This window comes from Plecotus auritus (genome assembly GCF_963455305.1).
Source record: "Plecotus auritus genome assembly, chromosome: 4".
NCBI lineage: Eukaryota > Metazoa > Chordata > Mammalia > Chiroptera > Vespertilionidae > Plecotus > Plecotus auritus.
The window spans coordinates 72,143,992-72,157,620 of NC_137775.1; the positions used below are offsets into that span (position 1 = coordinate 72,143,992).

General features: G+C 37.6%; 1 pseudogene across 1 annotated transcript; it reads left to right on the top strand.

Annotated features, from left to right (window-relative positions):
* Positions 1 to 8,451: 8,451 nt before the first annotated feature.
* LOC308246034 (large ribosomal subunit protein uL6-like) lies at positions 8,452 to 9,036 on the top strand (annotated as a pseudogene). The gene has a single exon. The product of its transcript is annotated as a large ribosomal subunit protein uL6-like (transcript).
* Positions 9,037 to 13,629: the final 4,593 nt, after the last annotated feature.

The window sequence follows — 13,629 nt, forward strand, 5'->3', positions numbered from 1 at the left end:
GCCCTGATTGTCGGCCAGGTCTAGGGACCCTACCCGTGCATGAATTTCATGCACCAGGACTTTAGTATTTTATATTGCCTTATTACAGAAAGAACAAAAGTGAAGAGTGATTTTGGGAATGGATGTGCGAGGGCCACACGTGGAAAGCATGGGTAGTATTGAAGCACATTGGAACAATATAAATTTGCTTTGGAATGTAGCCTAGTAACTAATTAATGCCATGCTATTTTTTTCCCCCTTGAAAACCATAGGAACAAAAACATTTGACTTAATCTTAAAGATCAGTTGCATTTCAGCTGTTGCTAGTTTTAAATGTTCATTTCCTAAATTCATTTCACTTACATTGTACTTCACTGTCTCATGTAGTTTAGAAATAATGTTTGAAGACACTAACTAAGCCAGTGGTCGGCAAACTGCAGCTCGCGAGCCACATGCAGTTCCCGAGCCGCGGTTTGCGGCTCTGTTGACTAATGAGTTTGCCAACCACTGCGTAAGGCATTACCCTTACCCAGAAGTTTTGACTTCAGGTTAAAGACATCAGTACATTATTAAAAATTTTTAAGTGTTTTTCCCTAAGGTAGTGGTCGGCAAACTCATTAGTCAACAGAGCGGCAAACCACAGCTCGCGAGCCGCAGTTGGCCGACCACTGAACTAAGCTATAAACAGCTATCAACATAAAAAGCCCAGCCTCCCAAATTACAATTAAACATTGAGAAAGTTTATATTATTGGTCACTCTTTTAGAGGTGACTTAATTTTTACATGAATTATAATGTCGTGGCTATATTTTTGTACCCTGGAATTGTGATATTTAATATTGTTATCACAACAAGGAACAAACAATTGCTTAAGGAAATGGGTGATCCTCCTGCTCTGAGCTACAGTGCTGACTCAGTCATGCAGAACTAATTTCCTGGCGGTCTCTGAATGCACATAAAGCTGCTCTGTAACTGCCGCTGACAATGAACTAGTGACTGGAAAAAGGAATCTTAAACACAGTCACATCTCCTGACTGAAAATCCTGTTCACAAGGCATGCTGATCTAATACGCTGCACCACAGAAATAACATTAAAAAAAAATGGCTACAGAGTATACGGAGTTCCTCATTTTCTATTGGGGGTGGGGTGTTGCTAGGCAACTAAATCATTTTTACATATATTCCTCAGAGCACCAAAATTCTATTTTGGGTATTTCTTTACCATGAATAACATTGAAAAGTTTGCTAGACACATGATTTTATAGTAAATATGTGTCATGTGATATCTTAAACGAAGCAGTTATTTAACATTTGAATAACTCTTTTCAAGAAAGTCCTAAAACAATTTCGGTAGAGTGTGTTACAGCAAGAGTGATAATATCTGATATTTAAAAAGGAATATACCATTCGAATCCATGTGTAACCTACTTACAATGATTAGCTTGCTAATTAGTGTTTATTGATCGGGATGGATCAAGTGGTTGGATTTTGTTTTAAAGTGCAAATATTAGAACCAAATAGGTTTTCCAGAATACTATTTGGCAGAAAATGCAGCTAAAGTTGCATCATACAGTTACTCCATGTGGTTTTGCAAGGAGCTAATTGTACTGGCGATCTGGGCATAGGAAAAGACTTTACTGCCCTCTAGTAGTTATAGGGCTTGTCAAATTCATTTGGGAAATTCATTCTATTTAGGAATTTAGAGATATTTAAGAGAGTAATAGCATTAGTATCTAAGAATAAAGATTAACTTAAATGTGCTAAAGTTGAAGACAACTCTCAATCATTTTCCCCCATCATCTTTATGTTAATCATTACTATAAAATTCAATTAAAAGATAGTCATATTGCATGCAACATTTTAATCAAGTTTTATTGACCTTTACATCATGTATGATACCTTCTAATCAAAATCCATATTTTGAAAAAAAATTTAAATATGAAGAAAGATATATTTTTTGTCATAGTGGAACACATGGTATGGAATAAAATGCGTTGGGGCTTTAAAATACACAACTAAGTTGACTAAAGTAGATTTTAAGTTCAAAACAATCATTTAAAAGTATTTTATATTGAATTAGTCATTAATTTTAAATATGAATCAACAGTTATTATAATTAATTTTAAAATAATGGGGTTCATTGACAATATATTCATATTAATATTTCCAAATCATTGAATCCTAGAAAATTATAATTAGAAGTAACCTTTTTATCTTAATGGGCCCAATAATTAATTCAAGAGGATTTTTAAATTTTCAAGTGTTTGGAACTATTAAAATATAAATATTTGTTATCAACCTCTATTTCTAGCCAGTATAAATTATTTTTTGGAAATTTGGAGATTGTTTTTATTTGTGTGTTTCAGTTTAGACAAATTTCTGAAAATGTTTCATGGAAATTTAAAGTCACATTTTCTATGTGAAGTTAAGAAGTCAAAATACACATCAACATTTTTCCTAACTGAATATGTTGTATGTTCTTCAGGTCTTCATACATCTACTTCATCTGACACAGAATGAATGATTACTTTATTTTAAATTTTATATCCTAAAAGTGTTTCTCTCAATTTATCATTTTTTCTTTTTTTTTACTACTATTTGTAATACTTTATTTTTTAAATAAATCTTTATTCAGATTATTACAATTGTTTCTCCTTTTTCCCCCCATAGCTCCCCTCCACCCGGTTCCCACCCCACCTTCTGCCTTTACCTCCCCCACACTGTCCTCATCCATAGGTGTATGATTTTTGTCCAGTCTCTTCCTGAAACCCCCCATACCCCTTTCCCCCTGAGAATTATCAGTCCACTCCCTTTCTATGCCCCTAATTCTATTATATTCACCAGATTATTCTGTTCCTCAGGTTTTTAATTCACTTGATTTTTAGGTTCACTTGTTGATAGATATGTATTTGTTGTTCATAATTTTTATCTTTACTTTTTCTTCTTCCTCTTCTTTAAGAATACCTTTCAGCATTTCATATAATACTGGTTTGGTGGTGATAAACACCTTTAACTTTTTCTTATCTGTGAAGCTCTTTATCTGCCCTTCAATTCTGAATGATAGCTTTGCTGGGTAGAGTAATCTTGGTTGTAGGTTCTTGCTATTCATCACTTTGAAAATTTCTTGCACTCCCGTCTGGCCTGCATAATTTCTGTTGAAAAATCAGCTGACAATCGTATGGGTGCTCCCTTGTAGGTAATTAACTGTTTTCCTCTTGCTGCTTTTAATATTCTCTCTTTGTCTTTTGCTCTTGGCATTTTAATTATGATGTGTCTTTGTGTGGTCCTCTTTGGATTCCTTTTGTTTGGGGTTCTGTGCGCTTCCTGGACTTGTAAGTCTATTTCTTTCACCAGCTGGGGGAAGTTTTCAGTCATTATTTCTTCAAATAGGTTTTCAGTATCTTGCTCTCTCTCTTCTTCTGGCACCCCCATAATTCTGATGTTGGTACGCTTGAAGTTGTCCCAGAGGCTTCTTACACTATCTTCAACTTTTTGGATTTTTTTTTTTTCTTTTTGCTTTTTCGGTTGAGTGTTTTTTGCTTCTTTGTATTTCAATTCTTTGACTTGATTCTTGTGTTTCTCTAGTCTGTTGTTGGGTCTCTGTATAATATTTTTTATTTCAGTCAGTGTATGTTTAATTTCTAGTTGGTCCTTTTTCATATGTTCGAGGGTCTCGTTATATTTATCGGCCTTTTCTAGGATATTCTTGAAAAGCCTTATAACCGTGGTTTTGAATTCTATATCCAGTCATTTGTTTTCCTCCATTTCTTTCGTTTGTGATCTGTTTCTTTGTCGCCGCATTTTCATTGCTTCCCTGAGTTGGTAGGGTAGCTTTGTGTGCTAGGTTTCTTATATGGCCCAGTGGGTCGGCCTCCCCAGTTAATCTGAGGTGGATACTCTTGGTGCACCCCTTTGTGGACTGTGTGTACAGCCTTGTTGTAGTTAAGTTTTGATTGTTGTTGGTATCACTGGGAGGAATTGACCTTCAGGCCAGTTGGCTGTGAGGATCAGCTGTGTCTACGCTGGGAGAAGTTTGGTGCTGGAGACAGCCTTATAGGATTAGACTTGCCAAATTGCAAAAGCCTCTGTGCTCAGCTTGGATGGGGTGGAGTCTCAGGGCAGACAGACAGTCTTGGCTTCCCGTCAGCCTTGTCCTTGCGTGAGGGCGCCTCCAGACCTCTGTCTTCCCTGGCTCCCGAGCCTCCACCCAAGAGTCCAGATTGCCCTCCTCCCCCGTAAGAGCATGGGTCCCCAGGGGCTCGCCTGGAACTGGGGTTCAGTGCAGTCAGAACTGGTGTTCAGTGCAGTCAGGAGCTTCAGACTCCCTTCTGCTAGGGAAAGCCTGTGGCAATCTCTGCAGTCTTTGTGCACACTGGTGCGCGCGCCTCCAGACCCCTGCCCGCCGGGGCTCCCCCGGGTCTCCCCCAGGTCTCCAAGTCTCCGGGTGCCTTTCTCTCTACCTGACAGTCCAGACTCCCCCTGTATGAGCCTGGGTCCATGGGGTTTCACCCGGAACTGGGGTTCAGTGCAGTCGGAACTGGGGTTCAGTGCAGTTGGGGGCTTCCTTCCCCCTCCCGCCAGAGAAAGTCAGCCAGGCTCTCAGCCGCCCTTCCTCTCTGCGCGCACAAAGACCCTTTGCCGTACCTCTAATTCTCTGTGAGCTTTTCTCTTTCCTTCTAGTTGTAGAATTTCCACTCAGCCAGCTTTCCTGTGGTTCTGGATGGTGTCCGTTCTGTCTTTTAGTTGTAGTTTTGAAATTGTTGTGCGAGGCAGCAGTTTAGGTACTTACCTATGCCACCATCTTGGTTTCCTATCATATTTTCTTAACTGATTTTCTACCTATATTTTCTTATTATATTATTCAATTAATAGAAGCATTCCAGTTGTTTTTACTGTATAGCTAATTTTAATCAGTATAAATGTTTGTTATATTTGTGCTTTTTATTTAAATTATTTTCTGATCTAAATATTTCAACTTTTATATTTTGTTATACATTTTGCTTATTACTTTTGTTTTAAAATGTTTGTATCATTTTGGTACTCTTGTGGTGGACATCTGTTATTGTTTTTGTTTGCTTTTCATTTCTTCCTTTTGCAAAAGCTTCCTCTGCTCATGGGGCTATTACACCCTCCACCTTGGCTGCCACAGGTATGGCTCTGTGATTCCCACACACCTGGCTACAATGACAATTCAGAAAAGGGGAATGATAATACCTACATCACAGAGTTCTGTGAGAATTAATAGTCTATGTAATTTAATAAGGATTGAGATTATATATAAAGTGCTTAGAATATAGTGAGGAACATAGAAAATGCATATATTAGCTAATATTTTTATTTCCTTTAATTTTCCTTAAAAGACTGTTTTCTTTATATTTTCTGTAAGAGGGAGATCTTTTCTTCCATCCATCTATCTATCACTATATCCATGTCTCTCTATCATCTATTTAAAATTTACTACTGGTTTATATACTAACTAGAGGCCCAGTGCATGAAATTCATGCACGGCAGGGGGTGTGTGTCCCTCAGCCCAGCCTGCACCCTCCCGAATCTGGGACCGCTTGAGGGATGTCCAACTGCCGTTTTAGGCCTGATCCTGGTAGGATTGGGCCTAAACGGGCAGTCGGACATCCCTCTCACAATCCAGGACTGCTGGCTCCCAACTGCTCGCCTGCCTGCCTTCCTGATTGCCCCTAACCACTTCTGCCTGCCAGCCTGATCACCCCCTAACCACTCCCCTGCCAGCCTGATTGATGCTTAACTGCTCCCCTGCCAGCCTGTTTGCCCCTAACTGCCCTCCCTTGCAGGCCTGGTCCCCCCCAACTGCTCTCCCCTGCAGGCCTTGGTCACCCACAATGGCCCTTCCCTGCAGTCCCGGTCGCCCCTAACTTTCCTCCTCTGCAGGTTTGATTGCCCCCAACTGCCCTCCCTTGCAGGCCTGGTCCCTCCCAACTGCCCTCCCCTGCTGGCCATCTTGTGGCGGCCATCTTGTGTCCACATGGGGGCAGCCATCTTGACCACATGGGGGCAGCCATCTTGTGTGTTGGAGTGATGGTCAATCTGCATATTACTCTTTTATTAGATAGGATAGAGGCCTGGTGCACGGGTGGGGGCCGGCTGATTTGCCCTGAAGGGTGTCCCGGATCAAGGTGGGGGTTCCCTTGGGGCATGGGGCAGCCTGGGCAAGGGGCCTGTGGTGCTTTGCAGGCCGGCCACACCCCCCGGTGACCCAAGCAGAGGCCGTGGTATCTGGGATTTATTTATCTTCTATAATTGAAACTTTGTAGCCTTGAGTGGAGGCTTGGGCCATCCAGGGTGTGTGGAAAGCTTGGCTTCCTCCATTGCTGGGGAAACCCTAGCCTCCTCCTGGCTCCGTGGCCGCAGCCATCTTGGTTGGGTTAATTTGCATACTCACTCCTGATTGGCTGTTGGGCATGGCTTGTGGGTGTAGCGGAGTGATGGTTAATTTGCATATTATTCTTTTATTAGATAGGATATATATATATATATATATATATATATATATTTAAAATAGCATATCTAGTTCTAATTTAAACCTAGGCATGGAATAATTTTGTTTCATATCTTGGTATGAGCAGAAATATCTGCAGGCAGATTTTTTTCCACAAGAATCATTTAAAAAAAATGATAATTATACTTACGATCATTACATCTGTTCCATTTGTTCTTACTTATTCCTCAGTAGCACCTATAATTCATCAGCTAGGTCTCCATTCTCTGCCCTCCTTATGTATATTCCATTTTATTTTCATTTTCCTTGGAAGCTTTTCCATTTTTGTCACTCATCCACTTCTCTGCACTGTTGAGTCTCCTTTTTGTGGACTTTCCTATTGGAGAACTTAATTCTGGTGTTTCATTTTAGGTATTTGCCACTCTTTCCATATCTTTGTTGGAACCCCAATGCATTTCTGTACCCTGAGCACTCTCTCAGTCCATTGTCTTTTAATCTCATCTTTACTTCCATGTTTCACAGTATCCACTGCTTGTATGTGCCTTATAGATAGATGTACAAAGTAGATGCTTTCCAACTATTCCATTTTGTTTCCTAGGGAAAAAAAAGCTTTTTAAAGTGTATAATTTGTCTGTCAGTCTTGAAGGAAATTCTTCCTTTTTCTTAGATTGAAAAATTTTCTCTTCTTTTCTCTGCTGTTGCTAATAATTTATTCATCTTAAATGAGACAGCTTTATATAGGAAGGATGTTTGCCAACAGGGAAAACATGAATTCTTTCAATAACATTAATGTTCAGCATGGCGTGGACAGAATCCGTCTCAGCTTCAAGCTATAGAACCTAATGTGTACATGCCCTTAACAAATGCCTGTGGCCTTGTAGCCTTATATAAAACAGCTTTAGTGGCTAAGGAGGAAGTTTTTCCTGCTCACATTGACTGGTTACCTCTGGGAGAAAAATCTATTTCTGTATAATAAAATGCAATTTGTATTACTACTTTGACCAAAAGGAATACATAAAAATACAATTGACAAAATAAACTGTATCTAGGACACTCTCAGACTTCATCTTTAAGACTAGCTTTTATTCTGAGAAACAGAAGAAAAAGAGCACTTCCCTTGTCTCATAGGCTTACTTAGTTACCGATTTAGTTCCTGGGAGCTGTAGCTCTAAGTGGGTGAAGGGATAGAGGTACCCATGATGACTGGGAGGGTGTGAGAAGTGGCAGAATCAGTGCAGACGGAGGGGTTTGAAGAGTGGACTGTTCGCCGAAACCAGTTTGGCTCAGTGGATAGAGCGTCAGCCTGCGGACTGAAAGGTCCCAGGTTCGATTCCGGTCAAGGGCATGTACCTTGGTTAAGGGCACGTCCCCAGTAAAGGGTGTGCAGGAGGCAGCTGATCGATGTTTCTAACTCTCTATTCCTCTCCCTTCCTCTCTGTAAAAAATCAATAAAATATATTAAAAAAAAAAAAGAGTGGACTGTTCTCAGAGAGACACTGGCACAGAGGAAGGAGTGAACATTGTTTCTTATTGATAAACTCTAAGTTTCAGTAGTAGTGAATCTTAAAAGAGTTGGGTTTAATCTAATTCTAAAAGTTTTCATGTTTGACCCTGTTAATCTAGTTTTTGACCAAAGCATTCATTGATCACTGATAAGTTCTCAATAGGATTCTTCTGTCAAAGTATAACACATTCTTACATTTCAGTGCTGTTATGGTTTTTGTGACTTTTTGTGAATCTTCATGGCTGTTCATATTTAATAGTTAATTGCTGTTTTATTCGGGAAGTAATAGCATGCATAGAAACTTTTATTAGACTTGTAATTCTAGCAGCAATATATCAGACAGATTAATCTGGGGGGGGGGGGAACTGCCATTACAGAATATGTATGAATTCTGAATAACATTTACCAAAACAACATCTTAAAGGATTACTTGAGCATTCAGGAAACTCAGGGAAACTCTGAGAGTCCAAAGCAAACGTGGAGGCTTCCTCTTTGCAGCATCTACTGCGAGGATGAAGACCATTCTCAGCAATCAGACTGTGGACATCCCAGAAATGTGGGTGTAACTCTGAAGGGACGCACAGTTATTGTGAAGGGCCCCAGAGGCACCCGGCAGAGGGTCTTCAACCACAACCATGTAGAGTTCATTCTCCTGGGAAAGAAAAAGAAGAGGCTCCGGGTTGACAAGGGGGAGGGGAAATTGAAAGGAACTGGTTCGCACTGTCTGCAGTCATGTACAGCACAGGATCAAGGGTGTTGCACTGGGCTTCCGTTACAAGATGAGGTCTGTGTACGCTCACTTCCCCATCAACGTCGTTATTCGGGAGAATGGTTCTCTTGTTGAAATTAGAAATTTCTTGGGTGAAAAATACATCCACAGAGTTCGGATGAGGTCAGGCATTGCTTGTTCAGTATCTCAAGCCCAGAATGAGTTGATTCTTGAAGGAAATGACATTGAACTTGTATCAAATTCAGCTGCTTTGATTCAGCAAGCCACAACAGTTAAAAACAAGGATATCAGAAAATTTTTGGATGGTATCTACGTTTCTGAAAAAGGAACAGTTCAGCAGGCTGATGAATAAGATCTAAATTGTCCAGTTATAGAAACACCAAGATGCCTAATGATTTATCACACTTGTTTGTGAAACTATAAAGATGTACAATAAAAGCCTCGTATTGAATAAATAAATAAATAAAAAGGAAAGGTGGAATTAAAATCACAAAGGTTGCAAATCTGAAATTTCTCTTAGGCCATTCTAGAGTATTTGCAGTTTGATAATCAAGGGGGTTTGTTTTTAACCATCCTATAGAGACAGGACAAGACCTTGTTTGAATGTATAGAAGGAACCAAAACAATAAAACACTAGAAATTAATCTATAGCTTCCAGCAGAGCAAGGCTTTTCCATATGTGTCTGTAAACTCCTGGTCAGAGGAATTATATTATCTATTACATTGTAAGGGCCTAAAATTCAAATATGTTTTGATTTTAAAATTATACTGTGTTGGCCAGAAAGCAACAAGCTGAGAAATTAAGATGAAAATATATCCCAAGCCTAGAAGCACCTGATAAAAGCAAATGTAAAGATGCTCAAAGAAATCAGTCAACTCCATTCTTATAGGATTCCCAAGGATAAATTTTTGTTTAAGATTAGGTCAGGGATTTCTGCTTCCAGCAATGGTGAACTGTGCTAACCAGACTAATCCTCTGGCTGAGAACCAATGAAAAGTGCTATAGCTAAGCTTTGCAAACTGCCCAAATGCCCATCAGCAGATGAGTGGATAAAAAAGCTGTAGTAGCTCTAGTGGGTTTGGCTCAGTGGATAGAGCATCAGCCCTAGGTTTGAAGGGTCCTGACTTTGTTTCCAGTCCAGGGCATGTACAGGTTGCAGCTTGATCCCCAGCCCTGGCCAAGGGACATGCAGGAGGCAACTAGTCAATCCTCACATCAACGTTTCTCTCTGTCTCTCCTTCTCTTTTCCACTCTCTCTAAAAATCAATGGAAAAATATCCTCAGGTAAGGATTAACAAAACAAATAAGCTGTGGTACATTTACACAATGGAATACTACGTAGCTGTAAAAAAAAAAAAAAAAAGAACTCTTACCATTTGTGACAGCATGGATGGACCTGAAAATTATTATGCTAAGTGAAATAAGCCAGTCAGAGGAAGATCAGTATCACATGATCTCACTCCTATGTGGACTCTAATGAATAAAATAAACTGATGAACAAAACAGATCCAGAGACATTAAAGCATGAAACACACTGACAAATTTCAGAGGGAAGGCAGAGATGGGTGGTTGGGTGGGGAGTGACTAATGGGGGAACTTATATGCATATATGCATAGCCCGTGGACACACACAATAGTGTGGTGAAGGCCTGGGAGGGGCAGATGCGGGGTGGAGAGGGTCAATGGGAAAAACAAACAAAGGGGACATCTGTAATACTTTCAACAATAAAGGTAAATTTTTAAGAAGTGGAATAAATATAGATCTAGACCTAGACCTAGAGTGATATTGTTATAGATAGCTACAGGAAGGCATAGAAAAATATCAAGAAAGTGAAGAAATACTTGATCAAGATCCTGGAGAGGCTAGTGACTCAGGGACATGAGCAGCACTTGGGTTTGCTTTTACTCTGGAGATACTTGTCTATTTTGAAGGGGACTGATAATCTGAAAAGTTGGGGAACAATTTTGATAATCTTATATTTGAAGGGTTAGATGTTAAAGTCAAGTTCCTACCAAGTGGTATAGGCTAAAGAACATGCTTTCTGTGAGTTGAGACAGAATTATTCTCCAGGAATAAGGGGGAAGCAGAAGTAGAAATGATCTAACAGAGACTCGAGCTCAGCATTACTTCATCTCAGTTCTGAATTGGATTGTAATTCTCTCAGAATGATTCTCCCCAGGCACTTGGCAAATGCAAAGCAAATTCTCTGTGGAGGAAAATAACATTGTCTGGGCCCGAAATTATTTCTACAACTTTTATGCACAATATCCACCACTCAATCAAAACTAACCAGACACATCAGGAAATAAGACAATGTGATTCTAAACCATAACAACAATAGATAATTGAAACAGAACCACAGGGGATCCAGATAATAGAGTTGTCAGAAAAAGACATTAAAGTAATCATGTTTAATACACACAATAAAATACGAGTAACATTGAGATTTTCAACAGATAATTGGAAAGTATAAGAACCAAATAGAAATTCTATAACTGAGAAATACAAAATCAAGAAAAGGAAGAACATTGTATATTTAATGTGAACCCTTGATCCTGCCTCCAACATGTGCCTTCTCAAATTGGAGAATGTTTTGAGGTTATGGTATATTCTATTTTCCTTTTTATGCTTATAATGTTTTGTGAGTGGGCCCCAGTTATTTTACTTTTATTATTTTAAAAATATAATGCAATGGGCTCATTTGCAATATACCTTATATAGATTGAGCAACATCATGTACATGTGTATATATACATATAAATATATATTTACATACCTAATGTATATATTTTTTCTTTACCTAATCTTTACCAGATTTTCTCATCATTTGATTGTGTCATTGGGCATCAAAAAGGGGTTTTAATTAGGAGTTTTAAAATTGCATCAATGCTTCATAAGCATTTTCGTAAAATTTGAAGGTAAAGTAGTAACTAATTCAATTGACATCTTAAATTTTAATGTCATCACTTGACATATTTTTTGATAACTCCCTTTATCATCTACATTTTAAAGACTGTTTTCTCTTCTTTCTGCCAGTAATTCATTGCCGCGTGTGAACGTTTCAGTGATGAACAAGAAAATATCCCCCCGCTCCAGGAGCATATGTACTACAGAGGAGGTGGTTAAGTAAGTAGGCTATTAAAACTCAGTATATTAGTTTTAGGTTAGAAATAAATGCAAGATGGAATGCTATTATCTGACCTAAAAAAGATTAAAATAATTTGCGTAGGATTTTTGAAAGATATTTTTCACATATTGGCTAAGTAACACATATTGAGTATATGTCATATTCCAGGTCTATCTGGGCATCTTGAGCCCTAGTAAATGTATTTATCCAGCTTCATTCTATATTTGAATTACATCCCTAAATTTGTTTCCTAGCAGCTTCTAGGGTAAATGTTAATTAAAATAGTGTTTGTTTCTTTTAATTGTTAATTTTACATCGATGCCGTTAAACATTTACATTTAAAAAAAGAAAGAAAGAAGTGCAAGATGGGAACTCTCCAATCTATTAGGAATGCAAAAGTTTTCTTGAAGGAGTTGCATTTACCCAAAACATGAAGGATCAGTATATGATGACTGAGGAGGAATAGCATTTCAAGTGGGAGTTACTAAAATCCGTAAAAAAAATACTGCATCTATGGAACAATAATTTAAAGGCAATGGGAAAGTGCCAATATTTTGGGTGAGAGAGGCAAATCTGGATGTGATCATGAAGGGTATTATCCTCATTTTAAATACTTCTACTGCTAGAGACATAGAACTATTCAAGACTTTTAAAGATGAGAAAATACTATAAATACTTTGTTTTTAAAAAAAAATCCAATCTGGCTGCAATATGATAAAAATATTCTTTTGGTCTAGTCTAGAAGCTTATCGCTGTAATCCAGAGAAATTTTATAGGGTTCAAAGTTACCATTAATGGGAACCAAGAGAAGAACATGTCTTCAAGAAATATTAGATCTAGACCTGTCCCATCCAAAATGTTGGCTATCATTTATATGTGGATATTTGAACATTTTAAATGTGGCTAGTTGAAATTAAGATGTACTATAAGTATAATTTAAACACTGATTTCAAAGACTTGGTATGAGAAAATAGAAAATATCTCAATAATAGTTAATATTGATCACATATTGAAATATTCGGAGTATGTTAGGTTGAATATATTAAAAGTTATTTCAACTGTTTTATTTTTACTTTTTAATGTGACTACTAAAATTTTTAAATAAAAAATAGGTAATATAGGAAATTGTTTGAACATACAGAAGAGAAAGATATCGTAAGAATGAACTCTGGATCTTGGCCTGCACAATGTGCAGAGACAAGGATTTTTTTTTTTTTTTTTTTTGGAAGGCAATAGCATAGGCTCAATTTCAGTCACTTTGAATTTGAAATATCAGTAATTTTTTTTACATGGAAGCTAAAAATACAGAAGAATTTATGATTTTGAACTTGAGAGATTTTTACAAGGAATTCAAATTTGGGTTTAATTAAGTCACCCTTAAGTTATTTCCAATTTATCAATATTTATAAAATGCTTATACATATATGCTTTTATCATATCTGATTGTATATTTAGGAGAAATTCACAGAAGTTATAAATATAAAGATTATTTAGGATAGGACTAGAGAAATTATAATATATCCACATAAATAATTTCTATATAGAAAAATAATATTTTTATTTAAACATATTTATGAATTCTTTCTTGAAAAATTGTGTCTAAAATATTTGAATTTTCCAGTAAATCCATGCTTTCTGATTTGGAAGGTTACTAATTATTGATTCAATATCTTTAGTAGATATAGGCTTATTCATATCCTCTGTTTCTTTTTGTATGAGTTTTGGCAAGTTTGTTTTTTAAGGAATTGGTCATTTTATCTAGGTTTTCAAATTTGTGGGCATAGAGCTATCAATACTATTCCTTTATTATTTTTTA